Source organism: Macaca nemestrina, chromosome 10, assembly GCF_043159975.1.
Source record: "Macaca nemestrina isolate mMacNem1 chromosome 10, mMacNem.hap1, whole genome shotgun sequence".
Classification (NCBI taxonomy): domain Eukaryota; kingdom Metazoa; phylum Chordata; class Mammalia; order Primates; family Cercopithecidae; genus Macaca; species Macaca nemestrina.
Genome location: NC_092134.1, coordinates 37701391 through 37721074, shown reverse-complemented (window position 1 = coordinate 37721074; position 19684 = coordinate 37701391). Strand labels below are relative to the sequence as shown.

Genomic DNA, 19684 nt, shown 5'->3' with positions numbered 1-19684 from the left:
AATAATAACTACAACAACTTTTCAAGACACAGACAGTACAATAATATGTAAACAGAAACAACAAAAAGCTGAAAAGCAGGGGGCTGGGCTAGGTGCAGTGGCTCAAACCTGTTATCCCACACTTTGGGAGGCCGAGGTGGGCAGATAATTTGAGGCCAGGAGTTTGGGAGCAGCCTGGCCAACATGGCAAAACCCCATCTCTACTTTAAAAATACAAAAAATTAGCCAGGTGTGCTGGCACATACCTGTAGTCCCAGCTACTCGGGAGGTAGAGGTGGGAGGATCAATTGAGCCTGGGAGGTTGAGGCTGCAGGGAGCCATGATCGTGCCACTGCACTCCAGCCTGGGTGACAGAGTAACATCCTGCCTCAAAAAAAAAAAAAAAAAGAAAGAAAGAAAAGAAGAGAAAAAAAAGTCATAATGAAGAATGGAAAGAAAAATTGAGCAGAAGTGAGGTTATAAAATATCATCTGTTTATTGCTATCAAAATCCACTATTAATTTAAAATGATAAAAGAATAAAATGAAGGAAAATCATTTTGATGAATTAAAATATACATATTATTTGACCTACTCCATATAGTCATACACACACACATTCATATAGATGTTGTACATCTGTATGTATGTATATATAATTTTATTTACTGTTTGGGGTTTTTTTGTTTCTGTTTTTTTTTGAAACAAGGTCTTGCTCTTTCACCCAGGCTGGAGTGCAGTGGCATGATCATAGCTCACTGCAGCCTTGACCTCTCAGGCTCAAGCAATTCTCCCACCTCAGCCTCCCAAGAAGCTGAAACTACAGGCATGTGCCACCACCCCTGGCTGATTAAAAAAACACTTTTTTTTTTAATAGAGACAGGACCTCACTATGTTGCTCATGCTGTCTTCAACTCCTGGCCTCAAGCAATCCTCCTGCCTCGCCTCCTAAAGGGCTGGGATTATAGGTATGAGCCACCAAACCTGGCTATATACTGGTTTTTAAAAGACAGGCAATCCTTGTTAACTACTATAGTAACACAATAAATGTATTTATCACTTTATAGTTACAAAGAATTTTCACATATACCACCTTATCTAACCCTCACAATAACCCTATTAGATAGTACCACATTATCTCCATATCACAGCATTCTATATATGTGAGTGCAAAACTCAGTTATGTATTACTTAAATAACTGTGATTGATCTAAAATGTTTAATAACAACTGATTGTCATTGGACTAGGTGTTTCAACAATCCCATATGGTAAATCTTTTTATCTCTTTTTATTGAAGAGGAAATGTTATATTTATTTCTAGGATAAAGACTTTTCACTTTCAGCAAAACTAATTTTTAAAAAATTAGTGTCTTAGTGAGGAGCACTGATCTGGGCCTCTTCAGTTATCTTAGCATTTTTCTAGAGTGTAGTTAAATATGAAAAATGGACTCAGGTTGTCAAATGAATTTAGAAAAATACCAGCCTAAACACTAGGGACTTGTGACAGTGGACAGGTTTTTGTCTATCCTATAAACTGGGTAGCTCTAGGCCAGAGTTCAGTAACCAGTAGTCCCAGGGCAGGACCCATCCCTGAGATTTTATGTATATATAATTGGATATATTTGAAACAGGATCTGGCTCTGTCACCCAGGCTGGAGTGCAGTAGTGAGATTATGACTCATTATAGCCTCAAACTGCTGGGCTCAAGCGATCCTCTCACCTTAGCCTCTTGAGTAGCTGGGACTAAATGCACAGGCCACCATGCCCAGCTAATTTTTGCTTTTTTATAGAAAAAAACTCACTGCATTGCACAGGCTGGTCTTGAGTTCCTGGGCTCAAGCAATCCTCCTGCCTCAGCCTCCCAAAGTACTGTGATTACAGGCATGAGCTACTGCATCTGGTGCCTGAGATATATTTTGTTTGGCCTGTCTAGTGAAGTGTACACAGTTTTTTTTTTTTTTAATTGGATTTACTGTCAGCATTTGAGGACTAGGAGTATACTGCAAATATTTATATTCCAGGTTTTTCTTAAAAAATGGGTCTGGGCATGGTGGCTAATGCCTGTAATTCTAGCACTTTGGGAGGCTGAAATGGCAGGACTGCTTGAGCCCAGGAGTTCAAGACCAGCCTGGGCAACATAGCAAAACCCCATTAAAAAAAATTTTTTTTTTTAAAATTAGCTGGGTGTGGTGGTGTGCGTCTGTAGTCTCAGCTACTGGGGAGGCTGGGGTGGAAGGATTGCTTGAGCCCAGGAGTTCTAGGTTACAGTGAACTATGATTGTGCCACTGTACTCCAGCCTGGGTGACCTTTGAGACAAGGTGAGCAATACCTTGTCTCAAAAAAATTTTTAAAGAAGTTTTATTTTTAAAAAGTGTGGGCTGCACCTCTAATCCCAGCACTTTGGGAGGCCGAGAAGGGCGGATCACGAGGTCAAGAGATCGAGATCATCGTGGCCAACATGGTGAAACCTTGTCTCTACTATAAATACAAAAATTAGCTGGGTACGGTGGCGTGCGCCTGTAGTCCCAGCTACTTGAGAGGCTGAGACAGGAGAATCGCTTGAACCTGGGAGGCGGAGGTTGCGGTGAGTGGAGATCATGCCACTGCACTCCAGCCTGGGTGACAGAGTGAGACGCTGTCTCAAAAAAAAAAAAGAAAAGAAAAGAATGGGCTGCATTTCTGTACAGTAGAAATACCATTTAAGTTGGTTCCTCCTGTCGTTATGTTAAGGCTGTGACAGGGCAGTGGTATTAACACATCTAGAGAGATAAAGAGCTATGCTGTATCTATACTAGTACTTTGCACTAGTATTTATACGGATGTGAAATTTCTACAAAAGGGAACAGACTCTATGGCCACTGCTATCCTGAGAGTTCCAGTCAAGGGATTGTTTTGGCACTCCTCATGCCAAAGCGGTTGACTTTTAATATGGCCCTCTGAATTCTGAATGTTTAACTCTGCTACCAAAGTGATTGCGGTGAAGATCTGGCCTACCCCAGGAGAGAGAACGTGCTGCTGACCCAGTGATATGTAAGTACCATGCCTCCTTAGAGATTTTTTCAAAACAATTAGAAATTAATTCATGACTTGGCACCCACAGGCCCTTCCCAGTCCCACAAATATTTTGGTTGGTTCGAGTCCACATCCCAGGTCCTGATTACCTTAGTCTTTGATAAGAGCCATTTCTGGGCCCTTAGATGCACCCGGCCAATTCACTGGTTTTAAAAACCATCTGACAACTCACAAATGTATATTTCCAGCTTTGACATCTTGTCTGCACTCCAGACTTAAATATCCTACTTCCTATATAATGTATCTTACAGGTATCTCATATTTAAATAATCCAACGTGTTCAAAACTGAACTCTTGGTTTTCCTCCCCAAATGAGTTTTCCTTTAGTTCTTATTTATTTCAATAAATGGAATCTTCCTTCTTCCAATTGCTCAGGCCAAAAGCTCTGGAGTTTTCTTTGACTCCTCTCTTTCTCTCGCACCTTATATCCATCCCCTAGTCAAATCAGCAAACTATATCTGAAATGCAATCTCATTACCTTCTTTCACTATTGGCTGACCTACCATCACCCTTCAAGGATCATTATTGTAGATAGCCTCATACCTAGTCTTTATTCTGACCATTTCTCCACTCTTTAAAATGGAATCTCAAGACAGGAGCCAGGTCTTTACTCAGATTAAGTCATGCCCCTCTCTGCTCAGACTCTAATCCCAGTTTGTAATCCCAGTATTTTGGGAGGCTGAGGTGGGTGGATCACTTAAGGTCAGCAGTTTGAGACCAGCCTGGTCATCATGGTGAAATCCTATCTCTATTAAAAACACAAAAATTAGCCGGGCATGGTGGCATGCGCCTGTAATCCCAGCTACTCAGGAGGCTGAGGCAGGAGAATCACTTGAACCCGGGAGGTGGAAGTTGCAGTGAGCCGAGATTGTGCCACTGCACTCCAGCCTGGGTGACAGAGTGAGACTCCATTTCAAAAAAAAAAAACAACAAGAAACAAAAACAACAACAACAAAAACTTGTATAACAGTGGTCTCCGAGGTCTTTCATAATCTGACCCTCTCCCCTTCCTCTGATTTTTATTATATATTCCACTATCCTCTCTCAACACATTATGCTTCAGCCACACTGGCTCCCTTGCTGTCCTCAAACATACCAAGGACACATCCTTCCCACACATCCATACGCCCTCACAGCCACCAAGTCTTGTTCAAATATTACTGTAGGAATAAGGCCATTTGAACACCGTATATAAAAAAGCATCAGTCCCATTTCCTTAATCCTGCTTTATTTCACTGCACATATCACTACTTGTTGCCCTATATTTACTTGTTTATTTGTTTCCCTTTATTCCAATGAAGTCTCCATGAAGCAGGCTTTATCTTGTTCACTGCTGTTTCTCTAGCACATATTTGCTCAACAAGTAGTAGAATAGTCTCACATTTTCAAGTGTTGGCAGAAAAAAAAAAAAAAGTACTAGAAAGAATGAATGATTTAGGACCAGATAGCTGAATTTAGTGAGATCAAGCCTTGCTCTGATACAATTCTCCTTCAAGACAAGAGCCTTGAGTTGGATACAGAACATTTACATCCCAAGCATATATTTTACTGAACGGCATCAACGGTAGCTCCGAGCCTCTAGACACAATAAAATCTAGGAAGGTGCTGGCACGTTAGCTCACACCTGTAATCCCAGCACTTTGGGAGGTCGAGGTGGGCAGATCGCTTGAGGTCAGGAGTTCGAGATCAGCCTGGCCAACGTGGCAAAACCCTGTCTCTACAAAAAACACAAAAATGAGCCAGGAGTGATAGCAGGCACCTGTAATCCCAGCTACTCAGGAGGCTGAGGCAGGAGAATTGCTTGAACACAAGAGGTGGAGGTTGCAGTGAGCTGAGATAGCGCCACTGTACTCCAGCCTGGGTGACAGAGTGACTCTGTCTCAAATAAATGAATAAATAAAATCTAGGAAGGTAATTATCTTAGTCCATTTTGTGTTGCTATAAAGGAATACCTGAGGGTGGGTAATTTATGGAGAGTAAAGGTTTATTTGCTCATGATTCTGATGGCTGGAAAGTTTACAACTGGGCACTTTCATCTGGTGAGAACCTAAGGCTGCTTCCTCTCCTGGTAGAAGGTAAAGGGAAGCCTGTGTATGCAGAGATCAGATGATGAGAGAAGAAGCAAGAGAGAGAGTGGGGAGGTGTTAGGCTGTTTTTAACAGCCAGCTCTCATAGGAACTAATAGAGTGGGAACACACTCACCCTCAAAGGAGGTCATTAGTCTATTCATGAAGGATCTGCCCCGACGACCCAAACACCTCCCATTAGGTCCCATCTCTGACACTGGAGATTAAATTTTAACATGAAGTTTGGAGGGGACAAACATCTAAACTATAGCAGTCATCAAGATAGCATGGTGGGGGCACTGCACTACATGAATTACAAGGAAAGGACAACATGGTCCTTCTCTCTTTTATTTACTTTTTGAGATGGCGTCTAGCTCTGTCACCCAGGCTGGAGTGCCATGGCACAATCTTAGCTCACTGCAATCTCCGCCTCCCAGGCTCAAGCGATTCTCCTTTCTCAGCCTCCCGAGTAGCTGGGACTACAGGCATGCGCCAGCTCGCCCAGCTAATTTTTGTATTTTTAGTAGAGATGGGGTTTCACCATATTGGCCAGGCTGGTCTCAGACTCCTGACTTCAAGTGATCTGTCTGCCTCCGCTTCCCAAAGTGCTGAGATTATAGGCATGTGCCGCCACGCCCGGCCAGTCCTTCTCTTTTCTGGAGCTTAAAATCCGTAATCTGACGACTGTTATCATTAATTCATTCAACAAAATGTCTATTGCACAAGGAACCAAAACTGATTTCACGGCCGGGCACAGTGCCTGACGCCTGTAATCCCAGCACTTTGGGAGGCCGAGATGGGTGGATCACCAGGTCAGGAGATGGAGACCATCCTGGCTAACACGGTGAAACCCCATCTCTACTAAAAATACAAAAAATTAGCCAGGTGAGGTGGTGGGCACCTGTAGTCCCAGCTACTCGGGAGACTGAGGCAGGAGAATTGCGTGAACCTGGGAGTGGAGCTTGCAGTGAGCCAAGATCGTGCCACTGCACTCCAGCCTGGGCGAAAGAGCGAGACTGCACCTCAAAAAAAAAAAAAAAAAAAAAAAGATTTCACCACACCGCCTGAGGCATGAACAAGAGAACTTTAAATGACCTCTCCTTTGAAATGTTCTCCAAACCAGTTGTTCAAAGAATTCTAAGTAAGGCAGCTGCCCCAGTCGTCACTATTTCAAAGTGTTTTCTTTCACAAGCCAATGTGGTGAAACATATCGACATTTGATGGAGTTTCATCACCTGAATAAAATTTTTATAAAATGGTGCACATCACTAAAAAGCTACTTGTCTTTTTCTTCTAAATGATGGCTCCATTAGCATACTTTGAAAAACAACACTGGTTTTCCAGCTAAGTGTTTAATGTGAAATAAAAGAGAAAATTTGTAAAGAACAAAAAGTATTTGAGTTAGCATAAGAAGTCTAAATGACAGCTGGGTGCAGTGACATGTGCCTGTAGTCCCCGATATTCAGGAGGCTGAGGCAGGAGGACTGCTTGAGCCCCAGAGTTTGAGTTCAGCCTGGGGAACATAGCAAGACCCCATTTCTAAAATAAAAAAAGGAATTCTAAATGTAAATCTTAAGTCTTTGACAATTTGGCATTGGTTACATATTCATGTTGACATTTAAAAGACAGAAAGCCCATTTAAGAAATATGTATTTATTTGTTTGTACTTTTTTTTTCTTTCTTTTTTTTTTTTTTTTTTTTTTGGAGAAACGGTCTCACTCTGCTGCCCAGGCTGGAGTGCAGTGGTGCAATCATAGCTCACTGTAACCTCAAACTCCGGGGCTCAAGTGTTCCTTCCATCTCAGCCTCCAGACTAGTTGGGACTACAGGTGCATGCCACCACACCTGGCTAAGTTTTAAAATTTTTCGTAGAGATGAAAAATTTATAAAGATGAAAAATTCTTGCTGTCCTTTTTTTTTTTTTTTTTTTTTTTCTGAGACTGGGCCTAGCTCTGTTGTTCAGGCTGGTGTGCAGTGGCATGATCATGGCTCATTGCAACCTCTGCCTCCTGGGTTCGAGTGATTCTCGTGCCTCAGCCACCCCAGTAGCTAGGATTACAGGCTAATTTTTGTATTTTTACTAGAGACGAGGTTTCGCCATGTTGGCCAGGCTGGTCTCGGACTCCTGGCCACGAGTGTCCCACCCACCTCAGCCTCCCAAAGTGCTGGGATTACAAGCATGAGCCACTGCACCTGGCCCGTATATCTCTTTATAGGTTTGAAAGTTGCCCTCATGAACATCATTTCACCAAACGCTAATACTAATGCCATGTGGCATTTATTGTGTTATCTCCATTTTATGGTATATTATTTGTAACATCCTAAAAATATGCATGTATAACTATTACTCAGATACAGTGATAAAGGCTGTGCTTTTTACAATAATAATAGTAACAGATACTATTTATTAATTGCCTCCATCTTCTTTTCTTTTTGACGTTGTTTGTTTTTTGAGACAAGGTCTCACTGTCACCCAGGCTGGAGTGCAGTGGTGTGATCTCAGATCACTGTAGCCTTGACCTCCTGGGCTCAAGTGATCCTCCCAAATAGTTGGGACCACAGGCTGGTACCATCGTGCCTGGCTAATTTTTTTAATTTTTAATTTTTATTTTTGGTAGAGACAAGGTCTCACTATGTTGCCCAGGCTGCTCTTAAACTCCTCGGCTCAAGCAATCCCTCCTCTTTGGCTACCCAAAGTGCTAGAATTACAGGCATGAGCCACTGTGTGTCCGGCCAATTGCCTTACTTTTATCATATGTAAAATGGGGCTAATAAGTATACCTCCTTCAGAGGGTTTTAAGGTTAAGAAATTTAATGTGCACTTTTAAAAATAATATTTATATGCCAGCTAATTTTTCAGATAGAGTGCTCAAATAATGGACTGTCCAGTTCAAAACCAGACTTAACAATCTTTTAACAAGAGAAAATCACCAATGAAGGACTTGAAGAAGAATGAAGACTGGCCCAGTCTTAAAGTAGTCTCACTTCTCTAGGCTTAGCACATATAGAGGAATGATTCATTCATTCCACGAATATTCATCAGGTGCAGTTCTAGCTTCTGCAGAGACAGAGTGAAGAGGGCAGATCTCTGCCTACATGGACCAGTTAGGGAAAAACAGGAAGAAAAGCATGGAGGGAGAGAGAGGGAGAAGAAAAGGAAGGAAAATAAAAAATTACATATAGTGATAACTGACTGCAATGATGAAAATAAAACAGGTCACTGTAATAGAGTGACGGGGTTATGAATGTCTGGCTTCTTTGGACTGGGAGTCAGGGACACCCTCTCTGAGGAGGCCACGTTTGAGCTGAGACCCAAATGATGATGATGAGGAGGAGCCGACGATAAAATAGTGGAAAACATCCAAAGCGGAGTGCACAGTAAATGTAAAGAACGTGAAGCACGCCGGGCACGGTGGCTCACACCTATAATCCCAGCACTTTGGGAGGCTGAGGCAGGAGGATCACTTGAGCCCAGGAGTTTGAAACCAACTTGGGCAACATAGTGAGACCCTGTCTCTATTATTAAAAGAAGAAGGAGGAGGAGGAGGAGGAGGAAGGAAGAAGGAAGAAGAATCTGAGGCAGCAATGAGCTTGGTTGGTAAAAAATAAATAAATAAATAAAAATAAGACAATAAAACAAACAAAAATAAAAACAGAGAGGCCAGAACAGTTGGGGAGCAGGGAGTGGAAGGGAAAACTGCCTGCAAGGAAGTCAGAAGGCAGGCAAGGGGAGGAAATCTCAGAAGGGCTTGCAGGTCAAGGTAAGAAGTGTGGATTTTATTCTCAGTGCAATGGCAACGGCAGGACAATCAGTACAAGAAATGGGGTGTCTCCAAGCAGAGCGGGCAGAAGCAATGCTCAAGGCCTAAGGAGGGCATCAAATGAGAAACATGGCATCCAGCACGCCCCTGGAGTTCTAGGATACACAGACCTGCTAACTGCTCATATAAGCTGACCCCATAGATTGAGGGTCAATGATAAGCCAAGCAATGTAAACGCAAAATGATCGAGTTATGCTGAATTGTTGTTTAAAAAGAAATTGGGGGCTGGGCACAGCGGCTCACGCCTGTAATCCCAGCACTTTGGGAGGCCGAGTCGGGCAGATCACTTGAAGTCAGGAGTTTGAGACCAGCCTGGTCAACATGGCAATACCCTGTCTCTACTAAAAATACAAAACTTCACTTGGTGTGGTGGCAAGTGCCTGTAATCCCAGCTACTGGGGAGGCCGAGGCAGGAGAATCGCTTGAACCCAGGAAGTGGAGGTTGCAATGAGCTGAGATCATGCCATTGCACTCCAGCCTGGATGACAGAGTGTGACTCGGTCTCAAAAAAAAAAAAAAAAAAAAAGAACAAGAAAAAGAAAGTAAGAAATGAGATAGTGGACTTTTAAAAATGGAAGCAGACCAGGAGCGTGGCTCTGCCTATAATCCCAGCACTTTGGGAGGCCAAGGCCAGTGGATCATCTGAGGTCAGGAGTTAGAGACCAGCCTGGCCAACATGGCGAAAACTTGTCTTTACTAAAAATATAAAAATTATCCCAGCGTGGTGGTGGGTGTCTGTAATCCCAGCTACTCAGGAGGTTGAGGCAGGAGAATCACTTGAACCTGGGGGCAGAAGTTGCAGTGAGCTGAGATGGTGCCACTTCAGTCCAGCCTGGGCAAATGAGGAAGACTCCATCTCGAAAAATAAAAATAAAAACAAAAACAGAAAAACAGAAGCAAATTGCAGTGGTTTTCATTTTTAATTTTTTAAAATAGTGATGGGGTCTTGCTATGTTACTCAGGCTGGTCTCAAGCAATGCTCCTGCCTCAGCTTCCCGAAGCACTGGGAATTCAGGTGCGAGCCACCACGCCCATCGTTGCAGTGATTTTGAGGAAAGGTATGGCAGGTTGCAAAAAACCCAAATACAGATTAGTGTAAAGCAGGTTTGTCAACTCTGGCACTATTGACATTTTGGACCACACAATTCTCTAGTGTGGGGTGCTGTCCTGTGCACTGTAGGATGTGGAGCAGCATCCCTGGTCTCTGCCTATGATGACAATAGCAACCAGCAGTTGCGACTACCAAAAATGTCTGCAGGCATTGCCAAATGTCCCTTGTGGGACAAAATTGCCCCTGTTGGACAATTCACTGATACAACTGACAACATTTAATCTTTTTTTTTTTTTTTTAGATGGAGTCTGGCTCTGTCACCCAGGCTGGAGTGCAGTGGCACAATCTCTGCTCACTGCAAGCTCCACCTCCTGGGTTCATGCCATTCTCCTGCCTCAGCCTCCTGAGTAGCTCAGACTACAAGCACCTGCCACCAGGCCTGGCTAAGTTTTTGTATTTTTAGTAGAGATTGGGTTTCACCGTGTTAGTCAGGATGGTCTCAATCTCCTGACCTCGTGATCCACCCCCCTCAGCTTCCCAAAGTGCTGAGATTACAGGCATGAGCCACTGCGCCCAGCCCCATTTAATCTGATATACTTTTGTGATATATGTTCTAAGACAGGTTTGAGTATTTTAGTTTTCCCTTCACAAGTAAAGAAATTGTACGAGTGAGTGCAAAAGTAATTGCGGTTTTGGCATTGTTGGAATTTGCCATTTGAAATTGGAATACATTATTAAATAAAAGTGGTTATGTTATACATCATTTTAATGGGTATTTCTTGCTCTTTTTTTTTTCTTTTTTTGCTAATGACTTATTACTTGCTATTTATTTTGTGTTTATTTTAGACTATGGAAATGAAGTTACGCAAAAAGCAAATCTGAGCGATTTTCATATTCAAGTTCAAAATGGGTCATAAAGCAGCAGAGACAACTCGAAATAGCAACAATGTATTTAGCCCAGGAATGCTAATGAATATATAATGCCATGAGGATTCAAGAAGTTTTGCAAAGGAGAAAAGAGCCTTGAAGATGAGGAGTGTAGTGGCCAGCCGTTGGAAGTTGACAACGACCAACTAAGAACAATCACTGAAGATGGCCCTCTTGCAAGTACACGAGAAATTGCCAAAGAACTCAGTGTCTACGATTGTATGGTTGTTCAGCATTTGAAGCAGATTGGAAAGGTGAAAAACTTGATGAGTAGGTGTCTCATGAGCTGAGTGAAAATTTAAAAATCTTCTTTTTGAAGCATCACCTTCTCTTATTCTACACAACAACAACAAACCTTTTCTAGATCGGATTGTGATGTGTGATGAAAAGTGGATTGTATACAGCAACCGGCAATGACCATCTCAGTGGTTAGACCACGAAGAAGCTCCAAAGCACTTCCCAAAGCCAAATTTGCACGGAGAAAAGATCATGGTCACTGTTTGGTGGTCTGCTGCTGGTCTGATCCACTACAGCTTTCTGAATCCTGGCGAAATTGTTACATCTGAGAAGTATTCTCAGCAAATCCATGAGACGCACAGAAAACTGCAGCACCTGCAGCTGGTATTGGTCAACTGAAAGGGCCCAATTCTTCTTCACGACAGCACCCGACCGCATGTTGCACAACCAATGCTTCAAAAGTTGAATGAATTGGGCTAGACGTTGTGCCTCATCCGCCATATTCGCCTGACCTCTAGCCAACCGACTTCTTCAAGCATCTCGATAACGTTTTGCAGGGAAAATGCTTTCACAACCAGCAGGATACAGAAAATGCTTTCCAAGAGTTCATCAAATCCCAAAGCAAGGATTTTTACGCTACAGGTTTTAACAAACCTATTTCTTGTTGGCAAAAATGTGTTAAATTGTAATGGTTCCTATTTTGATTAACAAAGATGTGTGTGAGCCTAGTTATAATGATTTAAAATTCATGGTCTGAAACCGCAGTTACTTTTGCGCCAACCTAATAGTAACTAGAGGGTTAAAAAATGTGGAACTCTTTATTTCATTCATTTTTGTAGGCTTGACACAATTCTATGGTGGTTAATAAAGAATCTTTATTAAGAGCATTCTATATGCCAAGCACTGTTTTTGGGGACTGGGGATAGAGAAGTGGTCAAGTACATTAAAAGTGTATATATACTGCCCTTGTGAAACTTATACTCTCATAAGAGGAGAGAGGGTGAACAAATAAATAGGTATATCACTTAGAATACTAGAAAGTGATAAGTGCAATAGAAAAATTAAGTTAGGAAGAAAGATGGGAGTGCCACATGGAGCAGGACAGAAATCTAAAATAGAGGCCGGATGCAGTGGCTCACGCCTATAATCCCAGCACTTTGGGAGGCTGAGGTGGGCAGATCACTTGAGGTCAGAAGTTCAAGACCAGCCTGGCCAACACGGTGAAACCCCATCTCTACTAAAAATACAAAAAATTAGCCAGGCGTGGTGGTGTGCACCTGTAGTCCCAGCTACTCAGGAGGCTGAGGCAGGAGAATTCCTTAAACCTAGGAGGTGGAGGCTACAGTGAGCCAAGATTGCACCACTGCACTCCAGCCGGGGCAACAGAAAAAGACTCTGTCTCAAAAAAAAAAAAAAAAACAAAAAAAACAAAGAAAAGAAATCTAAAATAGAGTCATACTGCAATGGTAATATTTAAGAAATGAGCTAAATGGAATAGGGAGAAAGTTGTGCAGAAAGCAGAAGGAACATTAGTGCAAACTCCCTGAGGCACGAGAAGCGCTGGGTTTGTTGCAAAATAGCTGGCAAACCAGGATGACTGGTTAATATGAACAATTATGTTTAAATTAACCACTGGCCTGACTTAAATAAAGCTCTCTGAATGACATCATGGTCAAATCTGAAATGGCAACCCCTCTGTATAGTTTTTCCGGGGATGAAGGAACAGGAAACTATTGGTCTTGAGCATCTTACGAGCCTCTGAAGATGTAAAGGAACACCAACAATTAAAGAGTAATTCCAAATGTTTTACCTATACCCGGCTAGTGGGGTGCATTTTGGGTGGGATAACTTTCTTCACAGGTTATCTTTTCCCATCTTTCTGTTCAGGTTTTAACTAAAATAAAGCAAAATGTTCTGAGTAAAATATAGGGGAAAACACTGGTCAAAAGCGAATTGATTTTTAAAAAGTAAATTATAATTTGATGAGAAGAAGCAGTATTATTACCTGATCAAAGAAATAGATGGGCCCAGTGTCCAAGGGCTTGGCTTGGCTTTGGTAAATTCCTTCGTTCTGCCTTGAGACCTGAGACAGAGCAATTGAAAATCTGAAGACAAATGAGCATGTTCATAGATGATATTTCAAAGTACTTGATGGTTTGAAAGTTTAACTCTTTTCTTTTTTTTTTTTTTTTTTAATAGAGATGAGGTCTCAGCCAGGTGGCAAGGCTCATGCCTATAATCTCAGCACTTTGGGAGGCTGAGGCAGGTTGATTGCTTGACACCAGGAGTTCAAGACCAGCCTGGGCAACACAGTGAGGCCTGTGTCTTCCCAAAAAATACAAAAATTAGCCAGGCATGGTGGCGCACACCTGTATTCCCAGCTACTCATGAGGCTGAGACAGAGGATCAATTGAGCCTGGGAGGTTGTCAAGGCTTCAGTGAGCTGTGATTGTGCCACTGCACTCCAGTCTGGGTGACAGAGTGAGACCTTGTCTCAAAAAAAAAAAAAAAAAAATTGCGGTCTCACTATGTTGCCCAGGCTGATCTCAAATTCCTGGCCTCAAACAATCCTCCCACCTCAGCCTCCCAAGCACTGGGATTACAGGCATGAGCCACCATGTCCAGCCAAATGTTTTATTTTCATTGAAGTATAAAAACATTGGGGGGAGAGGGATGCCACTGTTCCTTTATCTCCATCTTTATTTCATATGCTATTGACTTGCCATAGAAACAATCAGAACTGAAAGCTATTGGCAAACAAAGCAATAATGGCATATTAATAGAGACTGTCTCAACCTCAGCACTACTGCCATTTGGACCAGATAATTCTCTGTGGATAATTCTCTGCCTTGTGCATTGTAGAAGCCAGATGCCATAACATAATCTCTCACCCCGTTGTGACAACAAAAAATGTCTCCTGACATTACCGATGGTTCCCTGGGGGGTCAAAATCGCCCCTGGTTGAGAACACTGCGCAATGGCTAAAAAACAAAAAACAGAAAAAAAAGGTTTGTTAAAAGAGGAACTGGTGTCTGTGAGGATGGGTGGCACTGATGATGGCGGGGTCATTAAAGCAGTGACATTCAAAATGTGGTCCCTGGACCAGCAGCATCAGCATCACCTGGGACCTTGTTAGAGATGCAAATCCTCAGGCCTTACCCAGACCTAATGTTAGAATCTCTGCAGGTGGCACCCGGAATCTATGTGTGGGCAAGCCCTCTGCGGGATTCTGAGAACACTCGAGTTTGCAAAGTCCTAACCAAAGGGACACATTTTACTAAGCACTTCATAGCCACTAGCATAGTTATAATGAAAAAGACAATAAAAAGGGACACATTTTACTAAGCAGGTTGTGAAAAGCACATGACTGTGATTGGAGAGGAACTCTGGGGCTGGCTAAACCAGAGCTAAATGGCCTCAGGGATCTGCAGTGACCACACAGTGGAGGATGGGGCAGCAGCAACAATATGAGGACTGGGACACATGGTGAACTGAGGCTTATTAACTATTGTGATTATTGGCCGGGTGCGGTGGCTCATGCCTGTAATCCTAGCACTTTGGGAGGCTGAGGTGGGCAGATTGCCTGAGCTCAGGAGTTCGAGACCAGCGTGGACAACATGGCGAAACCCCATCTCTACTAAAAATACAAAAAATTAACCAGGTATGGTGGTGTGTGCCTATAAGCTATTCAGGAAACTGAAGTATGAAAATCGCTTGAACCTGGGAGGTGGAGGTTGTGGTGAGCCGAGATCGCACCACTGCACTCCAGCCTAGGCAATAGAGCAAGAATCTGTCTCAAAACAAACAAACAAACAAAAAAAAAACAAATGAAAAATAATTATTTGATTATTAATAATAATCATTTCCTGTGAATATACCAAAAAAGTTTAAAAAAAGAAAAAAAAAAAGAAAATTTTAAGGCTCAGACTAAACTAGCCCTTCCTTAAAGAGGAGTAGGAGAACACTTTATTTTTTTCTTTTATTTATTTATTTTTTAATGGAATGCTTCATGAATTTGTGTGTCATCCTTGTGCAGGGCCCATGCTAATCGCTGAATCATTCCAACTTTAGCATACGTGCTCATTGTACAGACAGAATCTCTATTTGTTCCCCAGGCTGGTCTCAAAATCTTGGCCTGAAGCTATCCTCCTGCCTTGGCCTCCCAAGATGCTGTGATTACAGGCATGAGCCACAATGCCTGGCCTGGGAAGAGCTTTAAAATGAAATTTAAGGGACACCTAAAGCTTCTGTTTATCTAAATTTTTCTACCTCTAGAGAGGGAAAAATAAATAAAATAAATTTCTCAGCCAGGCGCTATGGCTCACACCTGTAATCCCAACATTTTGGAAGGCCAAGCAGGGGCAAATCACTTGAGTTCAGGAGTTCAAAACCAGCCTGAGCAACATGGTAAAACCTCATCTCTACAAAAAAAATACAAAAATTAGACAGGCATGGTGGCACATGTCTGTAGTCTCAGCTATTCGGGATGCTGAGATGGGAGGATGGCTTGAGCCTGGGAGGCAGAGGTTGCAGTGAGCCAAGATGGCACCACTGCACTACACTCTGGGCGACAGAACCAGACTGTCTCAAATAAACAAATAAAGTTCCCTATCTCATTGTCTTGCCATTGTAACTGAAGATTCCACTTTGCATGAATCCCATATCTCCAAAATCCCTGATTAAAATGTAAATTTAAGCATCTATACAATAATATGCTGTATGCATTCATGAAAAACGTCACATCCTGCAAAATGGTGTGCACTGAAATTAATAGGGCTTATAGGAAAAATAGTGTTAGGGCAGACCATGGAAAACTTACGCCACTTTGTAACCAGAGCACAAAAGGAAAATAATCATTGGTGTGGCAGGAGAAAGATAGTCCAGGCAGTCAATTGTGGCCAGAGATTGCTTTAGAAGATATGAAAAAAAAAAAATCAACAGAATATAAATGCAAACCTATGGGTACTGAGATAATGCAGATGGAAGTCAAGCTCCTTGCCACTGAGGTCAACTTTAAGGTGGGCAGGGAAGGAAGTGAAACCTGCCAGAATCAGAGAGCCATGGAAGATGGAGTGCACCATTCTGGGGAGGGAGACTTTGCTACTAGTGCTCATTTTTAACATTTGAGTTTTTAAAAAAGAGTTGACCCCATGGTGCATGTCTCTAATCCCAGCACTTTGGGAGGATGAGGTAGGAGGATCACTTGAGCCCAAGAGTTCACGACCAGCCTAGGAAACATAGTGAGAGCTCCCCCATCCCCCCACCACCTGTGTACAAAATAATTAAAAATTAGCCAGGCGTGGTGGCACATGCCTGTTGTCCCAGCTACTCAGGAGGCTGAGGTGGGAGGATCTCTTGAGCCTTGGGAGGTAGAGGCTGCAATGAACAGTGATTGCACTACTGGACTCCAGCCTGGGCAACAGAATGAGATACTGTCTCAAAAAAAAAAGACAAACCAATGTAAAATGTAAAAATGGGCAAATGATTTGGTTAGACACTTCTACCAAGAATATATACAAATGGGCCAGGCAAAGTGGCTCACGCCTGTAATCCTAGCACTTTGAAAGGCCAAGGCGGGTGGATCAGATCACCTGAGGTCAGGAGTTCAAGACCAGCCCAGCCAACATGGCGAAAACCCGTCTCTACTAAAAGTACAAAAATCAGCCAGGCATGGTGGCGGGTGCCTGTAATCCCATCTCCTCATGAGGCTGAGGCAGGAGAATTGCTTGAATCTGGAGGGCGGAGGTTGCAGTGAACCAAGATCGCATCACTTTACTCCAGCCTGGGTGAAACAGCAAAACTCTGTCTCAAAAAAAAAGAATATATACAAATGGTCACTAACACATGAAGAGATGCTTAATGGCATGAATCACTAGATAAATGCAAATCAAAACCACAATGAGATACCACTTCATACCCAGTAGGATAGTTATAATGAAAAAGACAGACAATAAACAGCGTTGATGAGGATATGGAGAAATTAGAAGCCTCATACACTGCTGGTGGGAATGTAATATCATGCAGTTGCTTTTGAAAACAGTCTGGCGGTTTATCAACTGTGCTATGGTCTGAATGTATTCCTTCAAAATTCATATGTTGAAACTTAATTGCCAATGTCGTAGTACAACTGGAGCCTTAAGAAGGTGATTAAATCATTAGGGCAGAGCCATCATGAGGGGGATCAGTGCCTTGTAAAAGAGGCTTGGGGGATCCCCCTTGCCTTTTCTGCCATGTGAGGACACAGCACGAGGTGTCATGTTTGAAGAAGAGTAAGCCCTCATCAAACTTTTTTTTTGTGTGTGCGTGTGTGATGGAGTTTCACTCTGTCACCCAGGCTGGAGTGCAGTGGCACAATCTCAGCTCACTGCAACCTCTGCTTCCCAGGTTCAACTGATTATCTTGCCTCAGCCTCCCGAGTAGCTGAGATTACAGTCATGCACCACCACTCCTGGCTAATTTTTGTATTTTTAGTAGAGATAGGGTTTCACCATGTTGGCCAGGCTGGTTTCAAACTCCCGCCTCGGCCTCCCAAAGTGTTGGGATTACAGGCGTGAGCCACTGTTCTCAGCCCTCATCAAACATTGAATCTGCTGGTGACTTGACCTTGGACTTCCCAGTTTCCAGAACTATGAGAAAATGAATTTCTGTTCTTTATATATTACCCAGTCTAAGGCATTTCGTTAACAGCAGCCCAAACAGATGAAGATACCTAGCAATGGTACTCTTATATAGATACCCAAGAGAAATGAAAAGATGTCCACAACAAAAGTTGCACAGGAATGTTCATAGGAATATCATTCAAAAGTCAAAAAGTAGAAACAACCTGAATGTTCATCAACTGATGAGTGGATAAACAAAATGTGGCATATCCATATAATTGAATACATATTTTTTACTTCTTTTTGAGATATGGTCTCGCTCTGTCCCCCAGGCTGTAGTGTGGTGGCACGATCTCGGCTCACTGCAGCCTCAACTTCCCAGCCTCAAGTGATCCTTCCAACTCAGCCCTCCAAGTAGCTGCAACTATAGGTGTGCACCACCATGCCTAGGTAATTTTTGTGTTTTTTTGTAGAGACAGGGTCTCACCATGTTGCCCATGCTGGTCTTGAACTCCTGAGCTCAAACAAATCTGCCTGCCTTGGCCTCCCAAGGTGCTGGGATTATAGTCGTGAGCCACCATGCCTGGCCACAACAGAATATATTTAGCCTCAAAACAGAAAGAAGTATTGATATATGCTGCAATGTAGATGAACTTTGAAAACATTATGCTAAGTGAAAGGAAGCAGACATAAAGCCACAAATTGCATGACTCCATTTATGTGAAATATACAGAATAGGCAAATCCATTGAGACAGAAAGTAAATAAGTGGTTTCCAGGGATTGAGGGAGGGAGAAACGGAGAGTCACTGCTAATCAGTAAAAGGTTTCTTTTTGGGTTGATGAAAATGTTGTGTAATTAGGTAGTAGTGATGGTTGTATGACCTGTAATATACTAAAACCACAGAATTGTAAACTTTAAAATGGTGAACCTTACATGCAAATTATCATAATTGTTTTAAAAGAGTACCGAAGAATCTCAGCCAGTTCCAGCTTCCACCCATACCCACCTAGAGATATGAACTGCCAAAGATCAGCTCCTCAAAAACATCTGAGCACCTTAAAAATTACCTACCTTTGTCTCACCAGCTGCTGCCAGTTTTCAGACCAAAGAATATTAGAGATCTGTTGGTTCTGATCCCCAAACAGCTTTATACCAGGGTTCTATGCAGAACCTCAAGACCAGTTGATTCCATTCATGCCTTTTGTCTTAGTGATCCTCAGTCACCAAAAGCGTAAGCTTGGAATTTCTGGATCAAGAGAAACTTGATGGGGTGTAGTAGCTCACGCCTGTAATCCCAGCACTTTGGAAGGCCAAGGTGGGTGGATCACTTGAGGTAAGGAGTTTGAGACCAGCCTGACCAACATAGTGAAACCCTGTCTCTACTAAAAATACAAATATTAGCCAGGCATGGTGGCAGATGCCTGTAATCCCAGCTACTCAGGAGCCTGAGGCAGAAGAATCGCTTGAACCAGGAGGCAGAGGTTGTAGTGAACTAAGATCTCACCACTGCATGCCAGCCTGGGTGACAAAGTGAGACTCTGAGGTATTGCTCCTCACAAGAGGGCATTAGCTGCGGGGGTCTGCCCGCAGGCCCTGACCCAAATGACGGATGAATAAAAAGGACACTGACACACAGATACTTTGTGTTGCCAGTCCTGCTGAGTGTCCAACCGTCTGCACACCAAGAGAGGTTTGTCACTGCGGCTGGCCTCTATCAGCTCGGGAGCCTTGCATTTATTCATTAAGATTAGTTAACAAAAACTTGAGTCAACACCATTAGAGGCTAATTGACATTGTGGACTTCCTGAGTCAAAAGCATACATCAAAGGCTTAAGGCTTAAGACCACATGAGTAAACAAGTTAACTAGATAACTTCCCCACATCCTGTTGTTGACTACTCTCATTTATTTAACTAAAGGTAACGAGACC

At 42.7% G+C, this 19684-nt stretch overlaps 1 long non-coding RNA gene and 1 pseudogene across 1 annotated transcript; both read right to left on the bottom strand.

Annotated features, from left to right (window-relative positions):
• Positions 1-284: 284 nt before the first annotated feature.
• LOC139356531 (uncharacterized) lies at positions 285-18855 on the bottom strand. Its single transcript, XR_011608522.1, has 3 exons — positions 18827-18855; positions 13160-13237; positions 285-363 (listed from the first exon to the last, which is right to left on the bottom strand). It is a non-coding gene; the product is annotated as an uncharacterized lncRNA (long non-coding RNA).
• On the bottom strand, positions 15146-15243 carry LOC112427063 (U6 spliceosomal RNA; annotated as a pseudogene).
• Positions 18856-19684: the final 829 nt, after the last annotated feature.